Genomic DNA, 27,447 nt, shown 5'->3' on the forward strand with positions numbered 1-27,447 from the left:
GACGTAGATGCCCTGCTCATATGTGGCTGATTGGCAGCTCAGTCTCCATGTGCATCTCTGAGTGAGGGGATCAGAGGCTGCCTCAATCATGAACTCAGGTGACTGCTCCTTGATCACTTGCCCCTGATGATGCAGCCTTGCCAGGCCATGGAGAAAGAGGATCCAGGCAGTCCTGATAAGACTTAACAAGTTATGGGCAGATGGCAATATTGGAGAACTCCCCCTTTCAGTGGATTGGGGGAAGGGTATTGGGGGAAGAGGGAGGGAGGGTAGGACTGGGGGAAGTTAAGGGAGGGAGCTTCAATCTGGATATATAATGAATAAATTGTGAAGAAAAAAATTAAAAAAAAAACACCAAAGTACATATATTACTATGGTTCTAGGTACATCTTGATAGAATTCCCTCCAAAATTTCATAACCCCATTTCTGACAGGATATCAGTAAACCAATGTAACCTTGACTGTAATCTTTTGGACCAACTGTTTTTTTATTAAAATGATACAAATGCTTGTGTCCACTCTAGTTAGTGGAGAAAAGATCACTGGGACCCACTGGCAGCAGCCCAGCTTGCACGGTGAGCCTCAGGCCAGTGAAACACCCTGCCTAAAAAATGAAACAGCACCTCAGGAATGACATCTGAGATTGAGCTTTGCCCTCTACTTACATGTGCATACACATACATGCACATCCACACAACCTAAATAAACAAGTAAATTAAGAAATATCTTAAGGGAAAACCTTAAAGTTACTTTGAATTTGTAGGTGATTCACTCCGAGATGAATCATTTTGTATATGAGTCCTTGCTATTGTTGAAGACCACACTGTCTGCTGGACCACTGGAACAGGAAAATGTCACTTTCTGGACTTTCTTCACAAATACAATTTCAGAGGTAGCTGTTATAAAACTTCAAGACAGAAAAAACAGCAAAAGGAGCAGATATATAAGATTTTATTATTTCAATTTTTTGAGATATGTTCTATATAGTGTTGTCTAGGCTTGAACTCAGAAATCTTGCATCTGTCTTATAAGTGCTAGCAATAAAGGCATGTGTGGGATTAAAGGTATGTGCTACCACACATGATCTCTTTTTTCTTTAGAGCTCAATAATATTTATTTTATATATGTGTGTATCAGACTTTCATTATTCATTTATCTTTATAGGATATAAAGGTCAATTCTAATCCATTGTTTTGTATAGTAAACAGCAACAATACATGTGGATGTGCCAATACTCTTTGGTAGGATACACAGTTCACAAGAAATGCTGCATATGTAACTTCTAACATACTTGTATGGCTTGGGGTGGAGCTCAGTGGTAGAGCATTTACCTAGCATGCCCCAAGCCCAGTGTCACATTTCCAACATTGAAAAAATGAAGACGCTTGTATATAAACCAGATTGATCACAGCAAGCCCTTATTCTTTTTACTTTTTCGTCTTTCTTTGATTCGCTTTGGTTTAGATTTTTAAATAATCTCTCATACTACATACAGCTCTAGTCTGAAACTCACTGTGTAGTACAGGCTGGCTTCAAGTCATGGCAATCCTCCTGCTTCATCCTCCTGTGAGCTAGTATTATAGGTATGAGCCATCACACACAGTAAAAACTATTTCTTAAATGATTAATTTTATTTATTTATTTTGGTGTTTCGAGACAGGGTCTTTCTGTGTAGCTTTGGCTGTCCCAGAACTCACTCTGTAGACCTGTCTGCCTCTATATCCCAAGTGCTGGGTTTAAAAGTGTAGATTTTATTTATTAATCAGTTATCTACAACACACCAGTAGATGACAGTATAACCCAGTGAATCTGGCAGTCTATGACCCCCCCTGGTGAAAACATACCTTTGTATTCCTAACGTCCTCTGAAGCAGCAGGCACTCAGCCAGGACTGCTGGGCACTCCTGGCACATGGAATAGGTGTGTTTACTGCATCCTGAGCAAGTAACCAATTACAAGCATGTGTTCCTTTGTATCTGTGGCTTCTCTCACCTCTGGACTTGCTCAGTGTACTGGACTTGCCCTTTTGCCTCTCTGATGCCATGTAAGCAGGAAGGGAAAAACCTTAGGACTCCAGCTCTTAGCTTAGTATTAACACTACAAAAATTCCATAAACATCTGCCAAGAATGAACACAAATCTACTTAGTTGAGCAAGTGAAAGAAGGAGGTCTTTTCCATAACACCCTAGGTCTGTATTGTGCATTCTCTTGTGTAATATACTGGCAGCTTATTCTGTAATTTCAAAACTATCTGCTTCATGTTTGCAATGCTGAAGAGTAAATCTCACACACACTTGGCAAGTGATTAACCACTGAACTATATTCCCAGAATTCATGTGATTTTTCAGCAGATTATATATATAATTGATGATCCATTTCTTATTGCTTAAAGACACTGTCTCATTGCGTAGCCCTGGCTGGCCTCAAATTTACTACATAGGTCAGGATGACCTGAAACTCACTGTCAGGTGCCGTGGCATACCCCTTTAATCCCAGCACTTGAAAGACAGAGGCAAGGGATTCCTGGGCCAGCATAGTCTAGATAGCAAGTTCTAGGGTAGCCAGGGAAACATAGTGAGACCCTATTTCAAAAACAGACAAACGAAAACCCAGGAGTGTGCCACCATGCCCAACCCTGGTCATCCATTTTTACCATCACTAGATAAAATATCTTACTCCGTATAGCTAGGAATTATATGGTTTTCTTGCTCAAGTTACTCAATTCTAGACCTCTATTAACAAATTCAATGATTATATTTTGCTGAATTAAATGTATCACTGAATCATTTAAGAAGTAAATATAGCCGGGTGTGGTGGTGCATGTCTTTAACCCCAGCACTCAGGAGGCAGAGGCAGGCAGAGCTCTGAGAGTTTGAGGTCAGCCTGGTCTACAGAACGAATCCAGGAAACTAGTTTTCAAGAGCTACACAGAGAAACCCTTTCTCACAAAACAAAAACAAAACATAAGGGTTTGCGGGATGGCTCAGCACGTAAATACTGTTGCCCCAAAATGTTGATCTGAGTTTGCTCCCCGGGACCTATGTGGTGAAGGGAGCGAGCCAATTCCCATAGGTTGTCCTCTGACATCCACAGATGCACCAGCGTGCATTCACACATACACGCGTGCTCACACGCGCACACACACACACATACATACACACACACACAAATAAACATAATTTTAAAAGCGATAAGTATATCCATTAAACATACAGTAAAATAACCTGTCTGGCAGAAAACATTTTTATTTTCTTTTTCTTTGGCAGGGCTTCACCCCAGTCTAGGGTGACCTGAAACTCGCTCTGTAGCCCCACTTGGCCTAAAGCTCACACAGTCTCCTGCCGCAGATTTTTAACTGCTAGCATTTAGCTCAGAAATAACATTTAATTATACCAAGGAGCTCAGATTATCTTTTGAAAGGGGCAAAGGGAAGAACGCCGGCCCTGAGTTAGCTGGTTTCGTACATGGAAACAGTGAGCAGAGAATTAGACGCTATACCATGTGGGGTGGTGCACATTAAACATCCCAGCACCTGGGAGACAAAAGCAGGTGGACCTCTGTGAGTTCAAGGCCAGGCTGGTCTACATAGTGAGATATAGGACTACATAAAGAAACACTGTCTGGAAAAAAGAAAGGAAGGAAAGAAGGAAGGGAGGGAGGGAGGGAGGAAGGAATCAGATACTAGAAAACTTATCTGCAAGAGCAACACTTTTTTCAATAGACAGGTTTTCTCGGTCCTTTACCTTGGTGGAGCTCTACTCAGCAAAGCACACCTGCTGAGGGCTACAGTTAGCCTTGGACTTTCAGGTAGTCTGAGCCACATGAAGCCATCAGAGGCCAAGGTCTAGTTGTCGCTTAAAAGATAAATGATACCCAAGTGCCTGTGTGTGCTTGTATCCCTGAAAATGCTTACAGTGTCACAAAACTAGTTTGCCAGCATGTCAGACTGCCAACGTGTCACATCGCTGAACCAACAAGAATTAGTGCTCAGGGCCGCTGTCCCAAGGCTGTAAATCTCTAGGTTCCTCATCTTGACTTAACAAGGGGGAAGAGGAGGAACTTTAAAAGCTGTTGGTGGCAGGATCACACCTCCAGCGTTTCTGAATGAACTGGTCTGGGGTGTGATCTGTCCATTGGAGCTTGTAATGCTGAAATACAAAAGGGGCTGAGAATCTTGACTGTGAGACCTTTGTGGGTTTTGAGGACACGGCTAAGTTAAACACACCTCTTCTTCCTTTCCTGCTGTCACAGTTCTCTAAGAGGAAGCTAAACTAGGAGATACATGGCCATGTGACTCTTTGACTGAGCCTGCATCTCTCCTGTCCGTCACCATCACCGTCACCATCGCTTTCTACCACAAACTTGCTTGAGGCTTTTCATGACACAGCAACTTCCCCAGGAAGAAAAACAGTCCCCCCCCCCCCCCCAGTACACAGGAAAACTGAGGTTATGAAAGAGTTCCTTCAGATTCTACTACAAGATGGAGATGCTGCTCGGAGCCCTGAGAGCTCGTACTGCAAAAACAAAAGCGACTAGACCATACAGACTCTACAGAAGTTCTGTATAGACATGGGTATGCTCATGTCACTAAGCCAAACACTTGGGAAACTGAGGCAAGAAGAGTTCTTGGTCAAGGACCAGCAAGGTGGCTTGGTGGATAAAGGTACTTGTTGCCAGGCCTGACAACTTTAAGTGCAATTCCTAGGACCTACACAGAAGGAGGAGAGAACCAACTTCTGCCATAGAACGTGTACATATGACTGTGTGTGTATGGATGTGCACACATCTGTGTGTGCACACACACACTGAATAACCAAGTGTACAAACCTTTTAAAACTAAATACATACGATGTTAACTCTTTAAGGAATGGCTCTATGAATTTTCTCTGTACTTTAAGTTAGTTATTTTGTGTGTTTAGCTTCTTCATAATAAGAATTTGTGAAGAAAACAAGATGTCTGGATTGATAAGCAGTAGAAAGGGTACCGATCAGTACGTGCTGAAACTAATGCATTCGGATGCAGACAGCTGAGTCTACATGTGATTATGGTCAAACTTTCTTGATGTTTTCATGTATTTGAAAATGTTCATAATGAAGTGTTGGATAAAGAGTTATAACAAAACTTAAAACCTTGTCCATGTAGAAAAACCATAAAATTAACAAAAAAAAAACCCTATTGGAACTAAAAAGTAATTATAAAAAGACTACAAAATAGGGCTAGAGAGATGGCTCAGAGGTTAAGAGCACTGGCTGCTCTTCCAAACGTCCTGAGTTCAATCCCCAGCAACCACACGGCAGCTCACAACCATATGTAATGAGATCTGGTGCAGGCAGAATATGTATAAGTAACAAATAAATAAATCTTTTTAAAAAAGACTGCAAAATATTCTGCTATGCCGAAGTCAATGTTGTTCTTATCTATAAGCAATAAACAAATAGACCTTTCAATTACAAATGGAATGTCACTTATATTAGTGCCCCAACATATAAAATACTTAGATATAAACCTGAAAAATATGCAAGAGCTACATAAGGAAAACTACAAAACTCGGACAAAAGAGATCAGAGAAAGACTAAATGATCCCTGCTTATAGCGAGGAACGTCAATCTTGGGCGCTGTCATTTCTTCCCACCTGGATCTATAGATTCTCTCTTCTGGGAGTGTTCCCTGGACATTGGCAGACCCGGTTGGGGAACTTTCCTCCACATAACCACAGAACCCCGAGTGCTTCTGTTAGGGTTATTTTTATTTTTGTGGCACTCAAGGTCAAACCCGCAGCTTCCGGTACGCTAGGTAATGTTCTACCACCCTGCTATCTTCCCAGACCTTGGTGGGGACCTGTCTTGGGATTTTGCAATCTTCAGAGTCCTCTGGAGGCTCCTTATTCATCTTTTATTCCTAGCACTGTTTCGTCTAGCAAGTCCTCAGAAACATGAAATGGAGTAACAGAAAATATAATCAATACGTAGTTTTATGTGAAGTATACAGACATATACAATATATGTGATTTCAATAATTATATCAAAACTATCCCACAGCTCATACTTTTTTATTATAGCTCATTTGAGATATGAAGGCAGCAGCTAACAATATCCAAAGTCCATGATACTTTAACAGTTAACGGAAAAAGGCGAATTTGCTTGCATGACGGCCAAGGTCTTTTTTTTTTTTTTTTTTTTTTAACTCTACCTGTTGTCTAGTTCTCCATATCCATACTGGTTTAGCTTAGACAGTACCACCATGGGAGCGAATCTGGGCGGGTCTGGTAAACAAAGCACTGATGCCAAAAACCTTAAAGGAAAGAGGAGACCTGAAAGAGACAAAAAGAGCATTGGTCTTTATCAAGATAAATCACATTTGTTACATTTCTTCTTTTTTGAGACAGTGTGTCTCACTACGTAGCTCTGGCTTGTTTTCTGGAAAGAACTATGTAGACCAGGCTGGCCTTGAGCTCAAAGAGACCCATCTACCTCTGCTTCGCGAGTGCTGGAATTAAAGGTGTGCTCCTCCCTTCCAGCACAACTGTTGTATTTCTATACTCAAGAATGTATGCATATCTGAGTGTGAGGGGGCTCTTCACGTAGGAAGTGCTCTTCAGCCTAAGTAAGCAACTGTAGAAACAGCTTAGCAATTATAAAATACTCATTCCTTAGTTTTACCAGATAATAGAACTTAACTCTTTTGTTGTTATTCTTTTCATTGTTGTTGTTGCTGCTGCTGCTGCTGCTGCTGTTGATTTGTTTGTGACAATGTAGCCCAGGCTGAATTTCAACTCACTGTTTAGCACAGTCTAACCCTAAACTTGAGGTGATACTCCTGCCTCAGTCTGAATGGCTGAGACTTCAGGAAGGTGCCACTATGTACGCATATAGTGTAACCATATATGTAACCATATAGTGCTTATGTGTGTTAAAATTTCATAAAAGTTGGTGCATTGAAATTCATGCAAGATAAAACAAATTGAGATTTCACTTTAGTTCCTAAGCATTAACCCTGACATAGCACTGGCTGTGTGAACCTAAGCAATAAAAATTATGATGTCTTTTCGGAACAGGAAAATAGTGCCCGGGGCAAGGGATGCAGCTCAAGGCCAGAGCACTGGCCCAGCATGTGCAAAGCCCTGAGGTCCGATCCACAGCACTGCAGACCGAAGAAAAGGAAAAGTGGCCCCGTGAATAAACGTGACCATTCTCTGATATTTTGTTCTCTTGGTCCCGGTGAAGCCCTTAGATTATCACCCTCGTATGTGTTGGTGGTGTCAATATGACTCAGCTTGGAGGGACTCTGATAATTCCTACCATTTTGTTGTTAATATCTGAATAAATATACTTACTGCCTGTTGAATTCAGTAAATCTGCATCGATCATGTCAGCCAGTGGCAAGTAAAATAGGCAAAAAGAGGCATGTACAATCACCCTAGGAAAAAAGTTAAAATACTATACACATGTGAACATTCTACAACTAGAAAGCACAGATCAAAACAAAACGAAGGCTGGAGTGATAGCTCAGCAGTTAAGACAACTGGTTGCTCTTTAAAAAGATCCAGGTTTAGTTCCCAGCACCTATGGTAGCTCCTGTCTGTAACTCCAGTCCCGGGATTACACCCTCTTCTGTCCTCTATGGGGGCACCAGGCACACATATACAGGTGAAACCTTCATACACATAAAATAATTTTAAAACGATGAGCAAAGCTGGACACAGTAGCGCATGCATGTACCCCAGAACCTGGGATATAGAAGCTGGAGAGTCAACAATTCAAGTCAACTCCAGTTACACAGCCAGTTCCAGGCCAGCCTGGGCTATGTAAAACCCTATCTCAAACAAACAAAGGCTAAAGTAGAAGACAGGCGAAACACTTTAAGAGACTGGGTAAGTCGAAGAACAATAAGAAGTCATGTAAGTTGTTCAGCATATGAACTGATTTATTGTTATACGATATTCAAAACACAGAAAACAGGGAGAGGGCTACAGCTGGGATACAAGTCAATGTATAAAATTATTTAAAAATAAAAAATATTAAAAACAAAACAAAACACAGAAAACATGAAGCAGAAATAGACAAATAGAATTAGAAGAAACTAAAATATGTATTCAAAGCAAAAGGAAAAACATCAGGGTAAAGAGAGAGCTTACAGAATGGGAGGAAATATATGTCAACTATTCACCTGGATTAATATGCAGAATATATAAAATTTTTTTAACTTTACAACAGCAAACTATTTAAAAAAAAAAAAAAACCTAAAACTAATGGCAATCCCAGTAAATATTCTGAACAAACTTTTCACAAAAGAAATACAAACAGGGGCTGGAGAGATGGCTCAGTGGTTAAGAGCCCTGCCTGCTTTTCTAAAGGACCCGGGTTCAATTCCCAGCACCCATATGGCAGTTCACAACTGTCTGTAATCCCAAGGGATCTGACACCTTCACACTAATGCACATAAAATAAAGTTAAATAAAAAAAAAAAATTAAAAAAAAAAAAAGAAATACAAACAGCCAGACTGGAGATATGGCTCAATGATTAAGAGCACTGGATGCTCTTTCAGAGGACTGAGTTCAATTCCTAGCACCCACACAGTGGCTCATAACCACTTGTAAGTATAGTTCCGGGGATCTGATCTCCACTGGCACAAGCACACAAATGGTACACAGATATGTATATGGCAAACCACCCACACATAAAATAATTTTCAAAAGATAAGCAAATGGCATAAATATATGCTAAATTAGTCATCAGGAAACATCAGATATTTCTCCACTCCAGTTAAAATGTTCATTATCAGCCAGGCGCAATGTTGCATACCTTTAATCCCAGCACTCAGAAGGCAGAAGCGGACAGATGTCTCTGAGTTCCAGACCAGCCAGGTCCACACAGTGAGCCCCTATCTTTTAAAAAAGGAATGGTTATTATCAAAAGCACAGAAACGGAAAGTCAAAAGTGTGGAGAAGGCTCCTACACACTGCAGATGAGCCTGTCCATTAGAGAAGCTGCTGTGGGAAAGACTGCAACGGTTCCTCCAGAACCCGAGACTAGGGGACCAGTAGATCCAGCTGCTTTGCTGCTGGGTATACCACCAAAGGAAACGGTCAGATACCAAGGAGATACTCACAAGGCCTAGCTTATTGCAGTACCATTCACAGTAGCTATGATATGGAATCAGCCTAGGAGCCTATTATGGATGAACAGATAAGGAAAATATGTATATATATATATACATTATATATATATATAATGGAATATTATTTAGTTATAAAGAAGAACAAAATCCTGACCTAAGTAGCAAAGCGAATGGAACTGTAGAGCACTAGGTCCAGGGAGATATAAGCCAGACTCAGAAAGGCAAGGACCACATGCTTGCTCTCTCTCACATAGTTTTGTTTTCTTGTGTTTTAATAAGCCTGAATGTGGAATGGTGAGAATAGGAGGGTGGAGAATAGCTCGGAAGAGAATAGGCATGATAATAAGTACACATGCAGATGAACTAGGAGATCACACTCAACTCCAACAATCCACAAAACATTTGTTGGTTTGCTTGCTTCTAAGATGGTCTCACATAGCCCAGGCTGGCCTTGAACTTGCTATGTAGCCAAGGATGACCTGGAACTTCTGCTCCCCCTGCTTCTACCTTCCAAGTACTGGAATTACAAGTGTGCATACACCTAGGATTCTATTGTTGTTTTATTTTACTTTTTCTTTTTATATTTATTTATTTATTATATGTGTGTGGTATATATGTGTTTGTGTAGGTATGTGTGAATAAGCGGGTTGTTTGAGCATGCGTACTAAAAGTGTCTTCCTCAAGCACTCTTCATTTAAAAAATTATATGTTTGTTTATTTAGTGTGTTGTATGTATGTATGTATGTATGCCTGAGAATGTGTATGTGTATCACATGTATGCATAGGAGCCCACAGAAGTCAGAAGGGGGCATCAAATCCCCTGGGACTGAAGTTAAAGATGGTTCCTGTCACCACCATGTGGATGACAGGAACTGAAAGGATTGAAACCGGGTCCTCTGCAAGAGCAGTAAGCTCTTTTACTATTGAACTATCTATCCAGCCCTCCATCTTGTTTTTTCAGACAAAGTCTCTCTTGATGAACGAAGGGCTCACCAACTCAGCAAGTGATCTCCAGAGATCTTGCTGTCTCTACCCCATGGTCCATGCCTCACTCCCAAGCACTGGGATACAGATGCATGCTGTTGTATCTGGCTTTTTACGTAGGTACCAGGGACCCTAACACTTGTATAGAAAGCAGTTTAGCAACTGAGCTATCTCATAGCCCCTTGTTGAGATTGTTTTGTTGTTGCTGTTGTTGTTGTTGTTGTGTTTTGCTTGTTTGGTTGGTTTGGTTAGTTGGTTTTATTTTCTTTTGAGACAGTCTTACTCAGTAGTTCAGGCTCAACTAAAACTTACGGCAATCCTCCTGCCTCAGCCTCTGGGTGCCAGATTACAGAGCTGGGCCATTACACCTAGCTATTAAACATAGCCTCTTTTTAGCACAAGTCTATTATAGGAAATTCTTTCAACAGGCAAGCTGTTCACATTCAAACGATTTCACTGAAAGATAAAATGCCCCAGCCTACAAATGAGGGTTAAATTCCATTCAGATCAAATATGGTAAGCCTGGTGTGGTGACTCATGCTTGTAACTCCATGTACCCAGATTAAAGATATTTCAGTGTTTAGAAGGGTGCTGAAAAAGTGTGGTGCAATGCTAAAAGGGACCTGGCGTTTACTTGCCTGATAACAGTGAGATGAACAGCCAAACAGTAAAAATATTCCTGTCCCAGAAGTAACATGATGATGGCGGCTACTCCTTCTAGGTAGAAAGAAATTAAGATAACCTTATAGTAACCATATTTCTTCAGCCAGGACTGACCTAGAAGTACCAGGCACTGCAAGGAAAGAGATTGATACCATGTTAAGAAGGAACCCGTCCCACCCGTTAATCCTGCTTACTGTGATGACAAAATCAGGGCCTTCTCATAAAACTAAGTTGCTTCTGGATTACAACATCTGTTCACCACATCTTAAGACTGTCTCGACCAGGGAGGAATTTGTGGGTTTGGTATGATTTTGAAATGGAGTCTCACTACGTGGCCCCATTTACCATGTGGCCTGGAATTTACCATGTGGCCCAGGCTGAGCCTTGAACTCTCAGTAATCCTCCTGCCTTACCCTCCCAAGTACTGGGATTATAGGTGAACCACTACACACACCTGTTAATTGTTATACATCAAAAATTGAAGGGCTAGGGATGTAGCTCAGTGATCAAAAGTTCCACCTCAGTGCTGCCAAAAAGGGAGGAAAAGAGAAGAAAAAAACAAGTACAGGAATCAATGTCGCATGAGTATTAAATTAACTGCCACTATTTCCATAAAATCACCAACAACCCAGGAAGTGGAAGATTCAACCAAAACTAAAACCAATTCCCAGTTTACAATTGGAGGTTAACACCAGCACTGACCCACGGCAGGTCATTCCTAAGCATCTCTCCACCCACACCGTGAGGCCATCTGAAATGCCCCTTACCCTGAAGTCAGAAGTTCGTTCGCAACAATTAGTCACACCTTATTTCTTCTGGTTAAGTGCTATGTATTTTAATCATTCCAACAGATTCACACCAAGAACTTAACTTTTTTTGCCTTTTCTGCATTTTTGCTGCCAGTTCTGAAGGCATTCATTGTTCTAGATTAGAAAGTCTGTTACATGTGCAGTCAAGTGCGTTCACAAAGATCAGAAGACACTCTTTGTTTTCGACATGAAAAGTGCATTGTTTAGCCCAAGAGAAGTTTCCACTAATCGAAAGTATGTATATTGCAATACAAGAGGATTTTGAATAATGTAAGTTGACTATAAATGTCCTTTAATAAACGTACGGGCTCCCCCTCTGGCCCACTCTTTGGCTTACTCCTCTACTTTCAAGGAAAAAGAGCTCATTTTCTAGAGGCTGAAAATAGTAGCTTAGTGATTGACAAGATCCAGAGCATTCCTTGGAAGGGAAGTATACAAAGCACACAGAAAGACCCAGGATGCTCCTTTGTGCAGTTTTATTATAAAGTCACTCATAGGCACTTACTGAAATGAAGCTGTTTCATATCAGCCTCTAATGCCGAAATATGCAAGAAGTCAATAATGCGAGAAATGTGTAACAGAGTGCAAAATACAAGATTTGGAAATCAGAGGCCTTACATCTGAATTCCAGCTTTGCCACTTTTAATTGCTTGTGTGTTCAAAGTCAAATTACTTCACCTAAGAGACATTTTCTAATGTCTAAACTCCTCTCTCCTCTGCTCTACTTTATTGCATTCTACCAATGAGTAATAACCCTGTCACTCCCCCATCTCCTCATTTAGGTCCACATTCAATGTAAGACATCGAATAATTTATTAGCTATTATTCTTGTGTCCAATATGTAAAGAGACATGGGCCAATGGTGTTATTACAAAAGGTCATAGTAATAGAAGGGAAAGACTATGTCTAAAAGTAAAGCCTTCCACAGACAGAATTTGGCTTCCCTTTCCTATCTCCACCTGAGTAGGAGTCTTCAAACAGCATGTCCCACCTGGGTATTGGCAAAGTCACCCACAGAAACCGAAAGCAACCCAGAGTGTTGTAGGTAGCATTGCAGTCTTGGTGTCCAGCTTGAGCTGATCATGCGTGTGAGCAAGAGCTAGCATTTCCAGAGTGTTACCTTTGTGCTAGGAACCCTTTCAAATCATCAGAGTGTTTTCCTTTAGTCATCCACAAAGTGACTGCATTAGACAGGTCCCATTTTTATTTTAATTTTATACCTGAAGATAATGAGATACAAAGAGATTGAGTAACTTACTCAGGATCACACAGCTCAGCAGGGGAGCCAGATTCCCCCTCAGAAGATTCCAAAACCCTCCTCCTAGATGCTACTAATGTACTCCTCTTAGGGGGTGGGATGACTGACCACTGAGCAGTCAGCCTCAGGAAAGGGAAATAGTGTTACCTCCTCACTGTGCTGGACGATCAAAGGGGTTAAGGTCATTTAGCTGAACGATGACAATTCTCTTGAGCTGTCACTTTTGACACCGTATTTTATGCAAGTGTCACTTATCTAGAAATGAAGACTACATTAAGGCAGTTTTGTATTCCTTATGTTCTTGTGAGGGCTTGAGGAAGAGGGCTGTTGAAATCTGTTGGCCATATGTCTTTTAACATTTAACAGCAAGGACAAGACTGAGAGAAATATTTACTAGCTGAATATACAGCTTAGTGGTAGAGCACTGACTATGCGGGGTGCTAGGCCCAACCCTCAGTACTTTGAGAGAAAGAAAGATCTATTACTGAACATACAAAGAACAAAGAACATGTATCCAGAATATAAAAGGTATTTCTGCAACTCAACAATAGGAAGATTAAATAAAATACCCATTAAAAATTTGACAAAATAGTTGAATAAATAATCTACCCAAAACATCTGTATTGGCATAAATATGGTAGCTCACTCAGTAGGTTGAGTGGATTGAGATAGGAGGATTTCCACAAGTTTGAGGCCAGCCTGTGCTACATAAAAAGTTCAAGACTACACAGGGCTTAGTGTGAGAGTCAGAAAGAGAAAAAGGGAGAAAGAAAACAAACAAAATGAACAAAAATTTGAAAGTAAATAAGCACACGAAAAGATAGTCAACCTTATTAGCAGCCATGCTGAAAATCAGGAGCAGAACATGCCATGCCATGGTTTCTAGCATAGTTAAAATGAAAAGCTATCAAAAGTCAGTGAGGCTACCAAGCAGCCAGAACATTTGCACACTAGTGACGGAATGCAAAAGGTGGATGAATGGGCGTAGGGCCCGGCTGCACAAACATTAGGACCTGAATTTAGATCCCCTGCACCCACATAAAAGCCCATTATGACAGTGAGGGCCAGAAACCCCAGCGTTGGAAGTAGGGGAAAATAGATTTTGGAGGCTCACTGGCCAGTCAAAATGGCAAACTATATTTCTGTAAGTGGAAAGCAACAGAGGGAGATAACTGAAGTCAGACACCAGCCTCTATACACATGCTGAGGTATAGACATGCTGTGAGAGAGAGAGCCACACACAAAATGGTGCAATCACTTTGGAAAACCTTTAGGAAGTATCTTTAAAAAAAAAAAGCATATGCTTACAGTGTAAGAGAGAAGGGGGAGGAGAGAAAGAAAAGATGTGCAGGGCCTTGCACATCTGGGACAGCCCTAAGGCTCCATGTGTAGATCAGTCACTAGAGACAGAGCAAAATGGTAAGAGGTGGGCATCATGGAACATGCTTAAAATCCTAGAACCCAGGGCCACTCTTCTACTCACAGGTATTAAGAAAGAAAGAGAGAGAAAAGAGTGTATATCCACACCCAAGGCATATAAATGTATTTTTAATAGCCAAAATCCTGATATAACCTGAATGGCTATCTAAATATTCAAGAATCAACAGATTCAGATACATCTATACAAAAGAACACCACTGAGCAATAAAGATGAAGTTTATTGATAATTATAACATGGCTGAAGGAATCCAGCTCAAAATGGTATATATTATATGGTTCCATTCATACATGCATCTAGGAAGTGAAAAACAATCTGTGCTGACAGAAAGCAGGCAGGCAGTTGCTCGGGGATGAGAAGGAGTGGGGACAGAGCAGAGCAGAGCAAAAGGCTAAGTGCGGTGAGACAGCACACTGGCCAACCTAGCACTCAGGAGGCTGAGGCCACCTTGATCTCCATAGTGAGTTCCAAGGCCAGACAGGGACACACATAAATATCAAAAATATAAGCGAAACACAACAACAAAACAGCACTGAAAACAATAGGAATATTAGCCTCTGGGGCCCTTTATTAAATCAGGCTGATCCCCTGCCTCTGAGGCAGGGAGAAGAGCACCCAACAGCAAGGTATGTTTAAAGCACTGTACCCTTGAGAACGATGAGAAGGGAGACCGTTTCCCACAGAGGTTACTACTGTTCACCCATGGTATAAATATGCCTGGTGGGAACAAGAGGCTGGACTCTCGCCTGTGGAGGGGAGTTCTGCCTGAGGCTCCCTCAGTAGAAAATTCCAGCAGGACTGCTTCCCAGTCATCACCACTGGATGCCCCAATATGATGATGTGGCCTCTGTTCTCTTAACCAGGCTATCCCAGCCCTTTCTTCTGGATATGATGAAGGGATCATGGTATCTATCTAAAATTACATAGAATACATAGAAATCTGTGTATATATACAGTTTAAATAAAATTTTCCCATCTGTGCTGACAATGCTCCCCGCAAGGGCTACAGAATAGCTAACAGCAGCCCTCCCCCCAAAAAAAAACTAGGCATGAGAGGCCCTCTTTCGAGATGTTGGAAAGGGATATCCAAGAGACTCCCAAAACATGATTGGCTGTGGATGCTGCCTTTGGCTACCTCTCAGAGGTAAGTTCCTATTGCTGAAGAAACCATGCACTTTGGACACAGGATCCAGAGGACCTGAGCTGGATCTGATCTGAAAGCCTCCTTCCTGAGGCTTAGTTTTCACGGTACTAGAAGGCACAACAAGCTTCTAAAGGAAGGAAGCAAAGGACAGTCCTACTCAGCTATGATGCCTCTAAACCACAACGACCACCAGCATGGCATGATAACCATAAGGGTACAATAATGACATGCAAACCTTGGTGAAAACCAGCAGCCCTCTCATTGGATTTAAGGCCTGCTCGTCAAGAAAGAAATCATACCTGGAACTGAAAACTTAGCAAACCACTCAGGGCTAGTGAAGTCATGGATCTCGGAGAAGAACCTACAACCACCACTTTACTAAAACAGAATAATCCCTAACTACAGTCTAAATATTTACCCTTATGCCCAAAGAAGATTCTCTCTGCAACAGGTGGAGACAAATAGAAAACAACAGATCAAAATGCAGAGAATGGGAGATGATGTGAAGACCATGTCCCAACTGATACATCTACAAGACAATTCTTAAAGCTCAGAGGTCGTTACAGAAGAGGGAGCAAAAAGAATGTAAAAATCCTATTGTAAGATTGTGTTTCCTAGAAATGTCAGAGAGGCCTTACCTATGAAGTCAATACAGCTGCCTAAACAAGATCTGAACAATGACATCATCAATAGACATGCTAATGTGGAAGGGGAAGAGCTTGCCTGGCCTTAACTGTGGACAAAGAACTGTGGGCAATTGGGGAATAGTAAGAGTAGAAGAAATGGTCTTCCCCATGAAAGAGCTCCAATTGCTAATCCAAAGCCCAGTGGTCAGCCCTGAGATCAGGTGCACACAGGTAACATCATATGGACTGAGCAGGTTGTGTTTATGTATTTAGAACATATACACATATAAAAAAATAACTTTTAAAGAAAGAGGCCATGAATTTGAGAGACAGACAGCAAAAGGGTAGATGGGAGGGGTTGGAGGGAGGACAGGTAAGGGGAAAAATAATGTAACTATATTATAATATCAAAAAATTAGAATTAAAAAATGGTAAAGATCTTTCTAGGCCTATGGGCACAGACATGTATTCCTGGCTACTGCAAGGATGGAGGCAGGAGGACTGCGTTTCAGTCCAGCTACTGTCTTCACAGAAATGGACAGGTTTGGACCCTACAGTTCCTATGAATGATCAACAGACCAAAACAGTCTTGACTCATACTTTCTATGCCATCAAGAAATTGAAAAAGCAGCCTACAAAACAGGAAAAACATAAGCGATCTATCAAATAACAGATTATATCTTAAAATTTATGAACTACCAATATAACTCAGTAATAAAAATACAGGGCGGTGTGGGGCACATGTGTTAATTCAGCACTCAGGATGCAGAAGCAAAGTGAGCTTGACGTCAGCATGGACAACACAGCGAGACTTTAGCTCAGAAAAAAACAAAACAAAAATTAGGACTGGAGACACGGGCCAATAAGCAGAGCACTGGGGCTTGCTGACCAGCCAGCCTACATGGTGAGAAAGGATTAAGCTCTTGCACACATGTGCACAATCACTGCACACACACACACACACACACACACACACACACATGCACTTGTGCATACATACAAACATGCATACATACACACAAAAGTAAAATAAAAAATTAGAAGATAGACACAAAGTACAGTTTTAAAAATATATAATGAACAAAAATCAGAAAACCTATTTAAGAAGAGGCATACAAGCTAACTAGAAAGTTTTCCAAAAACACACACAACACCCACTTGATAGCCATCAGGGGAATGCAAACTCAAGCGCAATGGGACGCCATTTATACACGGGAAGATTGCTGTACGGAAGGAAGAAGGCAGATAAAAGCAAGTGTTTAGCGAAATTTGGAAGGGCTGGAAACCCTCTGCACGACTACAAACATAAAATGTGCAGCCACCTTGGAAGCCTTCCAGTATCTCAAATGTGCAACACAGCCTAACTGTGGGACAGCCTTTCTATCCCTACGTGTATATCAGAAGAAACAAAAACACGCGTTCACGCAAAAAAATTAACATCACGTTCACAGCAGCATTACTAAGTGGAGAGAGGGGCCAGCAGGTTGGCTCGAAGGATTATGGGACTTGAAGGCAAGGCTGGCACGTGAATTCAGGCCCCAGGACCCACAGATTAGGAGACAACTGACTCCTACAAGCTGTCCTCTAACTTGCATACACCCACAGTGTCATGCCCATGTCTATACACAGGAACTCGATAGTTATTAATTAATTAATCTATTTATTTATTTATTTATTTTAGTGGAAGTAAAGGGTTCGGTAGTTAAGGGTTCTTACTATTCTTTCAGGGGACCTGGGTTCAGTTCTTCACTTCCACATGGCAGTTTGCAATCCCGTGTAACTCCGGTTCCAGGGGATCTGGTGCCCTCTTCAGACCTCTGCAGGCTCACGCGCACACGTGGTGCACTCAAGCACATGTGCCCATGCACAAACGCATGTGGAGATACTTCAAATATCCATCCACTGATGAATGGATAAACAAAATGATAAAATGGATTATCATTCAGTCATAAAAGAGAATGTGCTACAGTTTGAGTATAGCTTGCTCCCCCTCAAAAGCTCATGTTGAGCCTGGTGGTGGTGGGCACGCCTTTGACACCAGCACTTGGGAGGCAGAAGCAAGCAGATACTCTCAGTTCAAGTCTAGCCTAGTCTACAGAGTGAGTTCCGGGACAGCCATGGCTACACAGAGAAACCTATCTCAAAAAACCAAAACCAAAACAAAACCGAAAGTCACATTAAAGTTTCGAGTAAAAACTTAGTCTAACTATGGTATTTAGAGATGAGCCTCTGGAGGCAGGCAGCACAGGTAAGTCATCAGGCTAGAACTTCTGTGACTGACTCCCCGTAGTTTTATAAGAGCAGAGCTCAAAAGCACATACCCAGGCCCTCTGCCTCTTCCCTTACTGTGTTCTGCACTGCCTTAAAACCCTACTAGCAAGACTGTCACCAAATACAGCTCTCTTCAGCCTTGTACTTGGAGCAAAATAAACTTCTCTTTTTTTTTCAGTGCTGGGAATGGGACTCATAGCCTTCTATGTGCTAGGCAAGCACTCTGCTACCATAGAACTCTATTCCCAGTCCTAAACCTCTTTTCTTTAAAGTATATCTAGTGCACTGTAGACAAATGACTACAAACAAGGCTGGAGCAACAGCTTGTGCCTGTAATCCCAGTTCTTGGGAGGAAGAGACAGAACTGCAGGGAGTTCAAAGCCAGCTTGGATAGTGATGCCTCACACCTCTGGGTTTATCTAGGGGCCTGGGAGAAGCTTCATTATAAATGTGATCAGCACTAGATTGTGGGCTGAACACCTGGATGTAACAAAACTGGAAAAAGAGGAAGGCCATTCCCTCAATCTCCATCTTGTCTATTAAGTGAAAAACAGCCTCCACCACCATCCACTACCAGGATGTGGTTTGCTTGGCTCAAATGCGTGTGGCCAAGCAAACACAGCCTGAAGCCTCTAAAACTGTGAATCAAAAGACACCTTTCTTTAATATGCTAATCTATCAGATTGGTTGGTTTATTTCAAAATCCCTGGAGAGCCTAAGTACCAGATTTTATTTACTATTTAACTGTAAAACAAAATTAGAAGAGACCTGTATCACAGGCTAGTCATAGATTTAGAACATACAGTTAGCTTATGATAGCAATATGTCAGCTCCAAATGGAGTAACAAGAAACATGCATCTCTATTAGGACCACAAAATCTCAATAATGCTCTGGGTTCTAGGACTCAGAACTGTAGTCAGGTGTTTTGAAACCCTGTTCCATGAATCCTTGATCAAGTTGACTCTTTTGGTTTATTTTTTTAAAAAATTAGAGTTAGTGTTTACTAAGAAATGATGGAAGCTGGGCATGGTGTTGCATGGCTTTAATCCCAGCACTTGGGAGGCAGAAGCAGGTGGATCGCTGTGAGTTCCAGGCCAGCCTGATCTACAAAGCAATTCCAGGACAGCCAAAGCTACACAAAGAAACCTTGTCTTGAAAAAACAAAAAAACAACAAAAAAGGGAAGGTTGTATAAGAAAAAGGATAGTAGTATAGCTATAGGCCTCTTAAGAGAGTCACGTTGAAGTGCCTTTTTTGGTGAGTTTTTTCTTAGTTTTGTTTTCTTTAGTTTTGGGATTTGGTTTTACTTTGTAGCCAAGGCTAGCCTCAAACATGTAACAGTCCCCCTACCTCAGCCTCCTTGAGTACTAAAATTACAGGCATAAACATTATGTCCAGCTACACATAAGAAGCTTAGCAACAGCTTTCTATACATAGCTTTGATGGTTTCTGCAATTTATAGTGATGAAGGGGTTAAAAGGTTAAGCATGTGGGGTATATCAACTTACATCTGTAATTCTAGCACTTTCCCAGGGCTGAAACAGGACTGCCGTGAGTTTTAGGCCAGCCTGGGCTACAGAGTGGCAATGTCTCAAAAGGAGAGAAAACAATTAAGTACAAAACTGTTTTAGTGCGTTTACTAAATGAGATTATAAAGTGGTTATTATGAGGCATAGAAAAGAAAACATAGGTCAAAGATTAAAGGAATCTCAAGATACATGAGTCATAAGGAATGCCAGGCCTAAGCTCTGACTATAAATGTGATTCATAATCTTGTTAAAAGAGTCCTTGATTCTCAGCCAGCAGGGGTGAAGGAATCCTTTCCCTTCCATGTGTCGCGATTTTCCTTGTCTTTCCATGAAGACAAAACTTTAAATTCCTGAATAAAGCAAAAATATACATTCAGAGGAAGCCATTTACTTTTCCACAGCTTTGCAGATGCTTAGATTTAAAGCCAAATGTTTAAAACACTGGGCCGTGGAGATGGCTTAACACCAAGTTTAACCACCCAAGCTTAATAATCCCTGGAACCTACATGATGGAAAGACAGGAATTGTGCCTTGAAGCTGTCTTCTGACCTCCACAGGCCACATTGGCGCACACACAATATACACACGTACACAATAGTCTAGGCATGAGGCTCTCTAAACTCAAAGCCAGCTTGGAAAGTTAACAAGTTCCAGGATAGCCAGGGCTATACAGTGAGACATTGTCTCAAAACAAACACATATACACGCAATAAGTAAATATAATTTTTAAAATATTAAATTATGCTGCTTGGCCCTCACTTGTAGGTATAAAGTTATTGTGTAATTCAAATGCTGATTTCTGTACTCCCAATATCTGACTGCAGTCCTTGTCCTGAGTCCAATCTCCTGTCTCAATATTGTGTAAACATTGCTCCCCAATTGTCCCCTGGTATGCCAACAAGGGGGCATTACAGCTGACTGCTGAGCAGGAGACTTCCTGTCAGCCAGGGGAGGAGGAATTGGAAGAGGAAGTAGGGAATTCAGCCCCAGGCACAAGTCCAAAGGACTTCAAGAGAAGGAGCAGGAGTGGGAAAGCTAGAAAGTGCCAGGATCTCTGCTACTGGGAGGAAGCCAGATTAGCCTAGGGTGTTAAGAATAGATTGATAACTGCTCAGTTCTTGTGCTGTGAGGCTTGTTAAAATAATACACTAGAGTCTCAATTATTTGTGTGATAGCCAGGTTACAAGAGAAACTAAGCTGGGCAAGGTGGGGCACACCTGTGATCACAGCACTCAGGGAGGCAGAGGCAGGCAGATCTGTGAGTTCAAGGCCAACCTGGTCTACAGAGTGAGTCTAGGACAGCCAGAGAAACCCAGGACAGAGAAACCCAGTCTCAAAAGAGAGAGAGTGAAGGAGCAAGAGTGAGAGATAGAGAGAGAGAGAGAGAGAAAGGAGGAGTGAGGAGAGAGAGGAGAAACTGAGAAACAAATGGTTTAATAAAAATAACTGTAACACTCAGTACGCTCATCCCTTGTTTGCTTTTCATTTACCTCCCCATCATTTCTATGGAATCCTGTGCGGTGACTGGGCTCTGACTCTTATGGTTTGTTAGTAAATATACGTCAGTGAGTAACACTCACTACTCATTTAGTCACTTTTTTAAATCTCCTCAGACAGCTAAGAGTTAATCTTTAGTCCCCATAGGAAAACACAGGGAGAATCTTCACATACCTGAGGGCAGATGAAGCCAGCCCCGTACATGATGCTCTTTACAGAAAAAGAAAGAGCCTTGATGGGAATGAGGTTATCTGCAAAGATCATCATGATGTTACTGAACATGGTCAAATGGAAGACTTGGAGGAAATTCACGATGAGAAAAAGGAAGAAGTTCCTTTGTGACAAGATTTGTCTCATCAGTAAGATGGCCGAGGTCCATGAGGCTCCTGTTCACTCTCGGAAAGTAAGTTTTCCTCTGGGTTTCTTTTAAATTCAAAACGTCTCATATGGAACACGCCACGGTAAAGGCTGGTAGCTGCCAGGAGAGCGACGACGACAGTAACGGTCTTGAATTTGGGCAGGCTCTCCATGTTGTGAGAGATGAGGCTACAGAAAAGGATGCTGGTGGAGCCCGCCAGAGATGCCGCCTGACTGACTCATTCTGCTCCTCTGCAACCTGCTCTCCTGCTTGGGGGGAGGTCTCCGCAAACAAACCACTCTGGGCTTGCTGCACCCAGGGGAGGGTGCTGCCAAGTGCGCACAGGGAGACGACCAGCTGGAGTCCACTGAGCCAGTCACCTCCTCGGTAGTGTTTCCAAGGGAACCAAGGGAGCAAGGAGGCCACTCACTGCATGCGGAAGGGCTCCAAACAGAGAACAATGGTAATTTAGACCGCAGTCATACTGAGAGTTCATGCGACTGTACCCACTCAGATCACTGAGAACATTCCAGATCATTAAGATTACCTAGGGAGAAAAAAGTACACATAGGATTATTCTGTATAGCCGTTAGTGGTGAGGACTGCTACATTCAAGATGACACTGACACCAGAGGCTGAGGATGGCGGCACGTGCCTGTAATCTCGGCCCCCGGGAGGCTGGAGGAAGATGACTGAGACCTGCCTGAGCTACCTAGTACCAGAGAGTGAAAGGGAGGGAGGGAGGGAGGGAGGAAGAGAGGGAAGGCAGAAAGCAGGAAGGAAGAAATCCCTGACTTTTTTTTTCCCCTGCTTTTACTTATGAGAAGTATCTAAAGCTGAAAAATCTCGGTTTTCAGAACTATTAATCAGCATCAATAACAGTGCCTGGCGTGATGGTGCATCCCTTTAATCCCAACACTCGGGAGGCAGAGGCAGGTCTCCGTAAGTTCGAGGCCAGCCTGGTCTATAAAGTGAATTCCAAGACAGCCAGGGCTGTTATACAGAGAAACCCTGCCTCAAAAAAACCTAAAAGAAAAAATTTTAATTAATAAAAAATAATAGTTAATGGTATGCATATTTGTTTTGTACTCTGGTATGGTACATGTGCTTACATGTATTGTTTTATCAAATCTTTTTTAAAAATCACTACTCTCCAAGATGAGTACTGTTATTCCCCCCAACTTACAAAGCTGGATACCAAGGACAGAGAAGGTAAGCAACTCATCCAGGTAACTAACCAGAGCAACACAGGAACCAAAGAATGGGTCTCCCACTGTGGCACACAGGGCACATATTTCCTCATGGAATTCAGGCCCTTTTGCTAAAAATGTCTTTCATTCATTTGTTTTAGTTTATGTCTAGGAATGTTTTGTCTGCGTGTATGTCTGTGCACCGTGTGCTTGTTCGGTACCCAAGGAGAGGCAGAGGAGGGCATCGGATCCCCTGGAGCTGGAGTTACAGATGGTTGTGAACCGTCATGTGGGCGCTAGGAACTGAACCCAGGCTTTCTGGAAGAGCAAAAAGTGTTCTGAACCAATGAGCCATTTCTCTACCCTTCCAAGACGCCATTTTGCGTACCTATACTAAGATAGCAGGGTGGAGGTAGCACACAACTTTAACCCCAGCGCTTGTGGGGGCAGAGGCAGGCAGATCTCTGTCAGTTAGAGGCCAGCCTCGTCTACAGAGCAAGTTCCAGGACAGCCAGGGCTACACAGAGAAACCCTGTCTCAAAAACAAAAACAAAAACAAGTTAAGATATCAATAGTAATAAATTAATCAGCATAGTAAATATGTGGTTCTGTAATAAGCAACATCGGAAGGCCCAAGGGAAAGTGCAAACACATTATAGCTATCCATTTAGCTCGTGTACAGTAAGTCATAATGCAAATTTGTCAGTATCATCAAGCTTTTCAAGGTATAGCATAGCATCCGTGCTGGGTCGTTTTAGGTCAACTCAGCACCAGTTGGGGTCATGTGAGAGGGGAGAACCTCCACTGAGAAAATGCCTTCATAAGATCAGGCTGCAGGCAAGACTGTAGGGCTTTTTCTTAATCAGTGATTGATGTCCATGTTGGTGGGGACATACGTGAGCAAATAAATGATCCTATCAGAAAGAGGTTAAGAAAGTTATGGGAAGAACGAGCATGTAAGGGGCAATCCTCTATGGCCTCTGCCTCAGCTCCTGCTCCAGATTTCTGAGATGCTTGAGTTCCTGCCCTGACTTCTTCGGTGATGGACTGTGATGTGGAAGTGCGACCCAAACTCTCTCCTCCCTAACTTGTTTTTGGCCATGGTGTTTTATTTCAGCAATAGTAATCATTAAGACTCCACTTTTCTTTCGTCCCTTTCTTCTCTCCCAACCCATTCCCTTTGCCTCTCTTTTCTCTCCCTCCCTTCCTCCTTCCCTCTCTTTCTTTTTGATATAGGATCCTTCTGTGTTGAATTCTCAACAATCCTCTCAGCTTAAGTACTGAAATTACAGGTTTGCATCACCACAGCACACACATTTTTTCTTCATAACTCTGGCAAGTATGTAAAGAATCCACTCTTTGATAAATGACAGCAACATACCACTGTAAGAAAAAAAAAAAAAAAAAAGCTCTGTCCTGCATTTAAGGGAGTAAAGATTGTACCTCACCTGGGACTGATAGAAGGCCAACTCTGAAATCTTGTATAGTTCCAAGAAAAGTTTCACATAGTAGAAACTGAAGAAAGAACTTAACATTTCAGTTCCTAGCGTAATCAGAAAGTATGCCCAGGCTGTGGATTTGATATTTAAAAGCGTCATTTTCCATGCAGAGGAAGTTTTCCCTCCTGTGTTTAAAAAAAAAAAAAAAAAAAAAAAAAGCTTTAATTCATTCATTATTTGCAGACAGTAAATGATACATAATAAAATTCCATTACACTATTTTAGTTAGAGCTCCCAAAATACTTGTTGTTAATGTTACAAGATCTCTTTATCTATTTATTTATACTCATTCATCATTTTGGGATGTTGCCTGAGCCCCAATTTGCATAAAGTATGACTCTAATATTGGTGTGTGTGTGCTCGCACACAGAGACCATATGTCAACACTGAGTATCTTCTGCTATTGCTTTTCACTTTCTATTTCCACTTTTTTTTTTTAAGACAAGGTCTCTCACTGAGCCAAGATCTCACCTATTCAGCAAGACTAGTGACCAGAAAAACCCAGGCAGCTTCCTGTCTCTGCTTCCCCAGAGCTAGGATTACAGCATATGCCACCACACCTGACGTTTTGTTTTCTCACATGGACGCTGAAGATTGAACTCAGGTCCTCATGTTTATAACAGTAGGCACTTTAAACAGCTGGGCCATCTCCCCAGCCTCTGCTTAAACTGTCATATTTCTTCTGCTTTATAAAGGGAGACTTATGCAGCAGTTTGGGCATGCTTATCTGGTGGTCAAGGCGATATGGTTGCACATCAGCCTCCCTAGTGGAGGAGGAACAGAAGATGATAGAGAGATGGTGGCCTTTTGCTAAAGCCAGAGAGAAGGAATAGAAGCTCCTTATCTGTGATAAGCTGCTCATTCCACAGCACACACTTGCAGTGAAATAGTTACTTAACCTTCTCTAGATAAGACTGTGCAGCTTTGATCCAAAGGCTGTATCTCAGAGGAATACAGAAATAATATAGTCCTGTTCTATGCCCCTCTTAAGCAGAACATATCACCTTACCTTCTAGTCTTTACAACTGGAAAATAAGGAAAGGTTAGCTCAGTAGGAAGATGTAAACTCTGCTTGGTTTTGTTTTGTTTTCCCAGACAGAGTACTTGTATACTCAAAGGCTGACCTCAAACTTGCCATGTAGCAGAGGCTCGTCCTGAATTCCTGCCTCCACCTCCCAAGTGCTAGAGTTACAGGTGGACAGCACCAGTTTGTAAGCGGAACAAGGCCAGAGTCTCATGTACGTTTGGCAAGCATATTACCAACTCAGCTACCTCTCCAGCCCAGATTAACTTTCTAAAAGTTGATTATTGATTCTGTGCTTAAGATAATGTAGCTCAGGCTGGCTTTGAACTCTGATTCTCCCTGCCTCAGCCTCCTGCATGCTAGAATTAGGGGGATATACTACTGCACCCCACTAATCTTCATTATCCTTGGCTTACTACTACATACGAACTTTCTCCAGCTCTCTCAAGACTTGGTGCATTGGGGAAGAGAGGAGTTTCCACATAATCTGAGGATGTTATTTGCTTGGATAGTCCTCGGCCTTCTGCTTTAACCTCGGAGAATCAGGAAGAAAGTGAAGCAGACAACTCGGGCTACCGTTTCCAGTTCCTTAGGGAGAGGGAAGGTAAGTTGGAAGGGAATTCACACCACAGATGATCACGGTATTGGTACCTGGAGCCACAAAGAAAACAAAAAAATAACCAAACAAAACAAAAGTTGGGTGTGTTGGTGTAGACCACCACTCTTGGTGGAGTGGCGGTGGGGGAGGGAGGGCGGAGGATGTTCAAAGACATGATTTCAAGACCAGCCTCGGTCATTTGAACACACCTGTGTCAACCTGTCCCTGTCAGTTATTGGTTCCCAGTCTTAACCTTCTGGTGGACCCAAGAATCAGTCGTATGTGTCACAGAGTTCCAGAATTAGCAAGAATTATTAAGCTATCATAGCTCCCTGGGGGCTGAGGCAGGAAGATCACGAGCCTGGAGCCAGCCTGGGTTAAACACTGAGCCTTTGTCTCACAGATTAAAAACTAAAGGTTACTGAATCCATATGAAACACTATTAGTAGATTAATAAAGAGCATTTTTGCTGTTTCTGGGGATGTAGCTCATTGGTAGAGTTCACTCCCCAGTACTGCAATAACACCGGTGAAATGTTTTATCCTTGTATTTGTACTTTTTTTTTTTTTAGATTATGGGTGTGGACTGGCGCCGGTGTATGCACGTGAGTCTGGGTGTGAGTGAGGCCACCTGGAGCTAGAGTTAACTAGTAAGATCCCTCTCCAGCCTCCTAGTTGTAGTTTTTAAATGAAGGTAAATTCTGCTTTAATGATAAAATACAAATCTGCTTTTCATTTCATTATTGTGCAGTTCTCAAGGCTTAAGAAGTACTACAGTATCACAAGGTCAGTCAACATTTTTGGCTTTAAAAGGTAACTCTCAGACTAGAAAAGCTGGAGGTCCTGGTGAAGGCTTCACCGGAGGGATTTGCTTTTGGTGAGAGTTCGAATAAAGACTGAGGCCAGAGGTCACTTTGTTACCTGGTCAAAGACACAGCAAGTCTTCAGCGCCCAAAGCCAACAAACAAATTTAGTCCACCAAAAATCTGGGCATCCTTTTCTTCTTTTATTTCAGGCTTTCTATAATAAGCATGCTGTGCCTTTCTGAACTGCTCTATCATTAAGTCAGAAGGGAGACATTCACAGACTTAGATTCTTGCAAAGTCTCGTAACTCCCTAAACTCAATTTTTTTTTTTTAAGAATTTGAATTAAATGCCCAGACTGACTGAAGTAAGGAACACAAAGTTTTAATAGCACTGTGGAAAAAATCTGTCCTAACTTTTTACTTCTAGTTACTGAGGAAACATCTTCCTTAATTCCCTTACAAAAAGACACATCAATATTTTCCTTTCAATTTCTTCCAAGGTTTATTTCATTATCAAATTGAAAATCATTTCTCATCCTTTAAAAGCTGCTATTACTGCCTAAAGCTGATTTTAAATACCTTTAAATGATTTGACTGTAAGATGCAGAGTGTTTGATCTTTGCAGCCAAGAACAAA

General features: G+C 41.8%; 1 pseudogene; it reads right to left on the reverse strand.

Moving 5' to 3' along the window:
* Nucleotides 1–5,979: 5,979 nt before the first annotated feature.
* Nucleotides 5,980–25,967, reverse strand: LOC110547868 (transmembrane protein 180-like; annotated as a pseudogene).
* Nucleotides 25,968–27,447: the final 1,480 nt, after the last annotated feature.

Source organism: Meriones unguiculatus, chromosome 14, assembly GCF_030254825.1.
Source record: "Meriones unguiculatus strain TT.TT164.6M chromosome 14, Bangor_MerUng_6.1, whole genome shotgun sequence".
In the NCBI taxonomy this organism is placed as follows: Eukaryota; Metazoa; Chordata; class Mammalia; order Rodentia; family Muridae; genus Meriones; species Meriones unguiculatus.